Source organism: Euphorbia lathyris, chromosome 1 (genome assembly GCF_963576675.1).
Source record: "Euphorbia lathyris chromosome 1, ddEupLath1.1, whole genome shotgun sequence".
NCBI classification, from domain to species: Eukaryota; Viridiplantae; Streptophyta; class Magnoliopsida; order Malpighiales; family Euphorbiaceae; genus Euphorbia; species Euphorbia lathyris.
In genome coordinates this window covers 9,376,955-9,385,226 of record NC_088910.1, presented here as the reverse complement: position 1 = coordinate 9,385,226, position 8,272 = coordinate 9,376,955, and the positions used below count along the sequence as shown (strand labels likewise).

Here is an 8,272-nt window from a genome sequence, read left to right as displayed (position 1 = left end):
CTTATACAAAGGGATTAAGGTACTTTTCCTCCATTCTGATGGCATCTTATTGTTTCTCCAAATTTTGTTGAAGAACGTCGTCAACCATTCGATTCCTCTTTCTCCCAAACATCTCCAAATCTCAATAGGGATGCCATCAGGTCCTACTGCTTTCTTCAACTTCATCTTACTTAATGCCATTTTGACTTCACCCTTTTGAATTCTCCGCAGGCATTCATGATTTATCACATCGTGATGGATACTTATATCTCCAACATCTTGTTGGCGATCTCCATTAAATAAGTCATCAAAATAGGACCTCCATCGTTCCTTGATATCCTTATCTCCAACTAGGACTTTCTGGTCCACATCCTTCACACATTTAACTTTTCCGAGATCTCGCGTCTTCCTATCTCTCATCCGAGCAATTCTATATATGTCTCTTTCCCCTTCTTTCGTATCCAATCTTGTATACAGATCCCGATTCACCTTTGCTCTAGCATCTCGTATGACCTTCTTTACTTCCCTTTTAGCCTCTTTGTATTTTTCGTAGTTCTCGTCACTCCTACATTTCCCCAATAGTTTATAGGATTCTCTCTTACTCTTTACTGCTTGTCGTACTTCTTCTGTCCACCAAGATGTGTCCTTACCCGGTGGCATGCTACCTTTAGATTCCCCTAGAACTTCCTTCGCTACTTCCCTTATACTATGCTCCATCTTATTCCATATTGAATCTATATCTGAATCCATATTGCAAGTCCAAATATCTTTTTTGGTCATCTCATCCACAAATTTTTGTTGATTCTCCCCTTGCAATTTCCACCACGTGCCTAAATCCATGTATCAAAATATCACTACATATCAAAAGGATAACGGTTTTGTCAAATTTCCATCCAATTCTTTATTTATTATATCTTTATATAAGGAACACAAATGAAATAAAAAGCAATAGAAATTAATAACTATGATTAAATAAGTTTCATGTTAGATAAAAGGCTTAATATTCTTCCAGCCCCTTAACTTGTTCAAATTGGTTATTTTACCCCTCCAACTAATCAAATGTTCTATTTACCAATTTAACTCCATTAAAATAGTATTTCTCACCCTCTTAACTTGTCCAAATCAGGCATTTTACCCCTCCTCAACTCATCGAATGTCCTATTTACCCCTTAATTCCATAAAAGTGGTATTTCTCACATCTTATGATCATATTTACCCCCTTAACTCCATAAATGTGGTATTTTTTATCCTTTTATAGTGCAAAATTAATAGGTCTTATTCAAATGAGTTTGAAAATATATTTTTTTAATATGAAGTTTTTTTTATTTTGTTTTAATTTGATAATTATATTGATCCTTCATGTGTTTATTACAATAAAATTGTATTACAACAATTAGATAATCAAAATTTAACTAGTAAAAAAAGTTGAAAAAAGAAGGAATGAATAAAAGATACAAATAACAAGAACATTAATATAAGCAAGTTAAAGACATTATATGTAGGGATAAGGTACCAAAATATACCTATGGTTTTTGGAAAAGTATCAATTTAGGTTCCACGTACAAAATAACACCAATATAGGTTTAACGTTTAAACAATGATATCAATTTAGCAGTCTTGATCACATGCACCTTAATGAGTATGTAGAATTTGCTCATTCCCCGTTAGATCTAAGCTTATTAAAATCCTAAGGTGGAGATTCAAAGCATCCTGAGGCTTAGATTCAATAAGCTTATATCTAACGGTGAATGAGCAAATTCACTTGCTCATTAAGGAGGTAAATGGAGTTAAGGAGGTAAATGGACAAGTTGAGGGGGTGAAAAATACCGCTTTTATGGAGTTAAAGGGGTAAATAGAACATTCGATTAGTTGAAAGGGTAAAATGACCAATTTAGACAAGTTAAAGGGACTGGAAAAGCATTAAGCCTAGATAAGAATTAGAAAAGCTTTAAACCCAAAAATCAGACAAACTATAATTGGCAGAGATGGTGTACAAAAACAAAGTACAAACAGAACCAACAAGAGAGTTGGGAACCATACAAACTTTTGACCCAAAAAACATGCAAACATAAACTTTCCATTTCTGTTCAAGTAACGGCAAAAAGAAAATAAGTAGAAGAGACATAACTTGATTTCATTGATAATATGAAGAATATTTACAATTTTTTGTTCAGGAGTCAAAACCAATAATAATTACATACACTTGTATACAAACCATAGCAGCAGCTGATGAGGGAGAGATTAGGCTGCCAATTTCCACACCAAAAGGTTTCCTAATGCATCACCGGTGAAAAAGAGTCCATCAGGTCCTATCTCCATTCTTCTCACTTCGTCTTTTGAATAAATTCTGCCCCTTTCTTGAAAACCACAGTAGGAACAAAGTCTTGAATGTTGGATTGTTTATTAGATTTCAAGAAAGAGGCAGAATTTATTCAAAAGACGAAGTGAGAAGAATGGAGATAGGACCTGATGAACTCTTTTTCACTGGTGATGCATTAGGAAACCTTTCAGTGTGGAAATTAGCAGCCTAATCTCTCCCTCATCAGCTGCTGCTATGGTTTATATACAAGTGTGTGTAATAGTGGTTTTCACCTAGTCAGTGACTGACCAAGTGAATTAGGTCAGTCACCATTGCATCTAGGAGGCGTGAATCTAAGCCTTACGGTGATTTTAATCTCTACCATAGGATTTTACTAACCTTAAATCTAACGGTGATTGACCAAGTTCACTTGGTCAGTCACTGACCAGGTGAAAATTATTGTTGTTCCTAAATATCAAATATATATATGCAGGTATATTAACGGTGGTTTAAGTATACTCACGATGGCAGATCAAATTGGCGAATACAACTATCATTGCACGAGCATAACAAAACTGGATTTTTTTCTGCATCATGTATTCCGCACAAAGCAATGGCAACCTGTATAAACAAGGAACAAACAACTTCCCGTCACAACTCCCTTGATTTCTTCTAGAGAGACAACAACAACAACAACAAAGCCTTAGTCCCGAAATGATTCGGGGTCGGCTAACATGAACCATCATATAAAACCGTGAAATCAAGTCGTGTCAGCGACACAAATTCTCTTCCTCCACTCTGTCCTATCCACTACCATATTTTCCTCAATCCCCAATAAACTCATATCACTCTCGATCACCCTCCTCCAAGTTTGTTAGGTCTTCCCCTACCCCTCACAACTACATCCCTTTGCCACTCTTCAGTCCTCCTAACCGGTGCATCAAGCGCTCTTCGTCTTACATGGCCAAACCACCTTAGTCAATACCCTCATTTTATTCTCAATAGATGTAACCCCTACTTTTGCTTCTAAAGAGATAGAATAAAGAAATTAGAAACAAACACAACAAAACAAGACAGAATTAGAAACAATTACATGTTTGACATCATGCGTATGTACAACTTCAATGGTACCCTCATCGTCGGTACAACCCCAAACTTTTATTTTCTTATCCAGTGAACAGGATAATAGATAGACCTCAATACATCAGTATGCTCCTTTTTTAGCAAATAAAGGAGCTTCAAAGTATCCAAGTCCCACACCTGGATGGAAGTAATCAGTAAGTAACATCAGATGTCAAACCCCCCACAGACTAGTAATGAAAAAACACTAAATCATGTCTTCTTAATTACCCTTATTGTGCCGTCTGTGGAACCCGAGTATAACCTGTTCCTTCCCACAGTTAAACATGTTACGGCAGCAGTATGACCTTTCAAAGATGAGGCCAACTTAAAAGGCTTCAGTTTCTCATTATAACCTTTCCACACCAAAATGAAACCATCCTGCAAAACAAAAACAAATGATGCGAATGAATACTTGCTGCGAAGATATATAAAGGTTCTAATAATGTTTAAATGCCTGGACTTCAGAAATCGTAAAGACTGAAATCCCATTGATTACCTGTCCTCCAGAAAAAAGCATATCATCACTAGTAACCATAGCATAAACTAGTCCAAATGATTCGTTTCCCTTGCCAAGGGTATACTCCGTTTTAGTGTCGAAATTCCATGCCTGAAATACTAGAGACAAAAGGTATTGATGAGCTTAGGGCTTGATTGGATGAAGGGTAGGGAAGGGTAAATAAAAGAAGGGTAGAGAAGGGTAGGGAAAGGTAAAGAAGGGGAATGAAGGGTAATTTCTAACCCTTCAAAACCCACCGAATTGGTGGGTTGAAAATTGGATGGAATTTCTTAAAAAAAACACTTCAAACCCCTCAATTACTTTACACTTCTAATTTTTTTTTTGTATTCCAAACATGGGTTTGTAAAAACCCTTACTAACCCTTCCCCCTCCCAAACAAGGGTTTCTATCAACCCTTACTAACCCTTTCCTTATTAACCCCTCTAAACCCCATCCAATAAGGCCCTGGAACAAAACAAGTCCAGATAAGTGAAGGAAAGAAAGTCATCTATTATGAAAGTAACGAACCCTTATAGAATTATGCAAACCAACAAACATCCAAGAGCCCTCACTAAGTAAACATTCAATTTTTTGACCAAGAGTTACTATCCTTGTAGACTGACCAGTGTGACAGTCCCAAATACTCACGATTCCATCATCACTGGCTGAGTAGAGCTTATTGGATCTAGAGGGAAGAGCAATCCCAGAGATACCCTAGCATAGAAAAAAAACCACCACAATGAAATTTAGCTAATCACAACACTTAATACTAGCATTGAGAACAAATCAAGAAACAAATGGTTACCTTAGTATGCCCCTCGAGCTGTGCCAACATTGAGAACAAATCCTTTTTAGTAGAAGGCTCGGTGCCAGGAGTAATAACACCTGAGATATTGTTTGGGCTAGGGCGCTTCTTAGGTGAAGCCAATGAACTCATTGGAGCAGAGTTAGAGGTCTTGGATTGTTTAGGAGTTCTTCTGTAAACATTTGAAGCTTGTAATTCCCTCTTTGAAGTAGGTAATTCTCTCTTTGAAGTAGGCAATTGCCTCTTTGAAGTGGGTAATTCATCCCTGTGCAGGAATCTACAGGGATTTTTCTTACAGTTTCCAGCCAGCCAGAATTGACATACCAGGTTGCTGTAAACTTTGGGTCCTCCGAATCGTCCATGAAAATTCGGGATCTAACTATCCATACTATAAAGACCAGAAACAAGAGCAGAATGAACATAGAGAACCACACAATAATACCAGATGAATTCAATCAGCCAATCCAATCTATCTAATTTCGGTGCACCAAGAACATGATCGGAGGAACTTTAACCCAGAGAACAGAATTAAAAAAAAACCTAAAGATTTGATTGGTAATTTCCGGATAAACCATAAATTTCCGATACTCTATGAAGAAAACCCTAAAACCCCTAAGGTATGCTTGGATGAAATTTTCCTAAGGTTCATTAAAGAGAGGGGAAGGGAAGGGAGGGAAGATTAGAGAACCTCCAGATCCTATCAATTTGGTGGGACTGAAATTGGAGGTTTTTGAACCTCCATTTAACCTCATTTAAACTTAAACTCTTTCTCAAGTAAGGTTAAGCAAGATTAGAAAAATAACCTCCATTTAAACTCCTTCCCAAACAATATTACACAAATAATCTCCATTTAATTAACCTTCACTAACTTCAATCCAAGCAGACCCTAAAAGAGCCCCATGGAAAGATGAAATCCTCAAATATCTCTGAGTTCCGCAGAGTAAAACCCTAAAAACCTCCAAATTCCACGATACCACTTCCGATCACCGTATACAAATAAGAAGCACCATTATCCGATTACGGAAACTACTAAAGCACGTAAAAAGGGAAACCGTTAAAATCCACAACGGAAAACCAACCAAAAGGGACTTGATTATCATAATCGAATCCTTGACGATCATAGCTTCTCGGTGATCCATTAAGAAACCATAAATATTTTATTTTGGTAAACAAATATAGAGAAGCGCTCGACAAAGAAGCAAACCTGAAAGCAGAAAGAAAGCTGATCGATCGATAGAATAATTTGCAAGACAATTTTAGGAAGGCTTAATACATACCCAGCCTCTTAAAGTTGTCCATTTTATTCATTTAACCCCTTCAATTTAAGGGACATCCTTTTAACCCCCTAAATTCTAAAAAACGCTACTTTTAACCCCCTATCATCCGACGTGGCATTGACCTAGTCAACGTTTGTGTCTCAAACACAGGAGGCGCGTGGGAGGATTTTGTTCTTGCCTCCAACGGTAAAAAAAATGCATACAGCCCCCTAAAGTTGTCCATTTTGTTCATTTATAACCCCCTCACCTCACGGAACAACCCTTTAACCCCCTAAACTCCAAAAAAATCCTAGTTCCAACTCAAGTACGGGCATTGGAGATAAAGAAGATTTAATTGATGTCTTTCTAATTTTTAATTAGTGCTTTTTTTGGTCTCAATCCACGTTGGAATTGTAAAAAATGCTTTAACTTTGTATGAATTATGACCACAGTGTATATAGATACAGTGGAAGGCAATACAAAGGAAGAGTTAAAATCTGATTTGATATGAAGTATAGAATACAATGGAAGAGAAGTGATGACTAAATGATATTTATAGCAATTTTTCAATATTAAGGACTTTCAAAAGAAGAAAGTAGGAAAGAAAAGAGCAAATTATACACACGGACAATATTATATCTCGGCAGTCTAAAATATGGGGATAAAAGTAGCGTTTTTTTTGGAGTTTAGGGGGTTAAATGGGCGGCCCGTGAGGTGAGGGGGTTAAATGAACAAAATGGACAACTTTAGGGGGCTGGATAATTCAGGATACACACGTGTCACGCGCGTGATACACACGGACAACATTATATCTCGGCATTCTAAAATAGGGGGTTAAAAGTAGCGTTTTTTTGGAGTTTAGGGGGTTAAACGGATGTCCCTTAAGTTGAAGGGGTTAAATGAATAAAATGGACAACTTTAGGGAGCTGGGTATGTATTAGGCCTTTTAGGAAACGTTAATTTTATAATTAATTAGGCCTTGTTTGGTGAGGGGAAAATATTTTCCGGTATGTAGCTACAATGATAGAAAATATTTTCCAACCATTAAATATAGATTTTCTGTATTTTTTTATTTTTAATTGTATATATAAAACATAAAAAAGAGATTTACACGTATTAAGCATAAAAAAACACACATAAACTGTAAGGTGTCGTTTGCTTCGCGGAATGGAATAAAATGGAATATAACGTTAAAAACACGAAAACCTGAAAAAATATGGAAAACAAAAAAAACGTGAAAAAACGAAAAAAACATAAAAATTTGTTAAAAACACAAGAAGTGGAAAAATGCGAAAACCACGAAAAGTAAAAAATATTAAAAACATGAAAACATGGAAAACAAAAAAGTGAAAAAAACACGAAAATATGAAAAAAAATAATGTTAAAAACACGAAAAATGTTTTTTTACATTTTCGGCATTTTTTGTATGTTTTCTTATGTTATTAATGTCATTGTGTTTTTTTTTTGCATTTTTCTTCATTTTTTTGCACTTTCATGTTCAGTTTTTCGGCTTTTCCCCTTTTCAGGTTTTTTCGTGTTTTTTGTTTTTCGCATTTTGTTACTTTTTCTTTGTGTTATTCACGTTTTTTCATGTTTTTCACGTTTTCGTGTTTTTTACGTTTTCGTGTTTTGTTTGCATTTTTCGTCTTTTCGTGTTTATCGCGTTTCTCATATATTGTCACGTTTTTGTGTTTTAACCTTTTTCGCATTTTCGTGTTTGTTGTATTTTTCACGTTTTTGTATATTTCGTGTTTTGTTACTTTTTCGCGTTGTTCATGTTTTGTGCTTTTTCAAGTGGTTTTTTTTTTTGCGTTTTTGCGTTTTTGCGTTTTTCGTGTTTTGTTACTTTTTCTCGTGTTTCATAACGTTTTCACGCTATTCATGTTTTTTGTGTTTCATATTTTTTTTGTATTTTTACATTTTTTTAACGTTTTCCCCATTTTTCTCTAACGCGTATGTTTTGGGGAAAATGTAGGGTAAAACATTTTCCCTTATTTCTTCTTTCATTTTCCATTGACATACCACTTATTTTTCTTTGACTTGTTTTCCTGCCCAAACAAACACTGAAAAATTGGAAAAATATTTTCCTACATAATATTTTCCCCAAACAAACGGGGCCTTAGTATTTATATATTTACCTATTTCTATTTCTTTCAAAATTTTATAATCATCTTATAAAATATGGTCTTGTATATTATAATTTCACAAAGGGCTACTTACTAATCTAGTCCATTTAAAATAGTCAATTTATATATCTAACCCACTTTGCTTCCATCTCACCAAATTAGACACTTTCATCCACTTTGGACAAGAAT

General features: G+C 35.4%; 1 pseudogene; it reads right to left on the bottom strand.

Annotated features, from left to right (window-relative positions):
- Window positions 1–694: 694 nt before the first annotated feature.
- On the bottom strand, window positions 695–5,896 carry LOC136221407 (zinc finger CCCH domain-containing protein 48-like; annotated as a pseudogene).
- Between the last annotated feature and the right edge of the window lie 2,376 nt (window positions 5,897–8,272).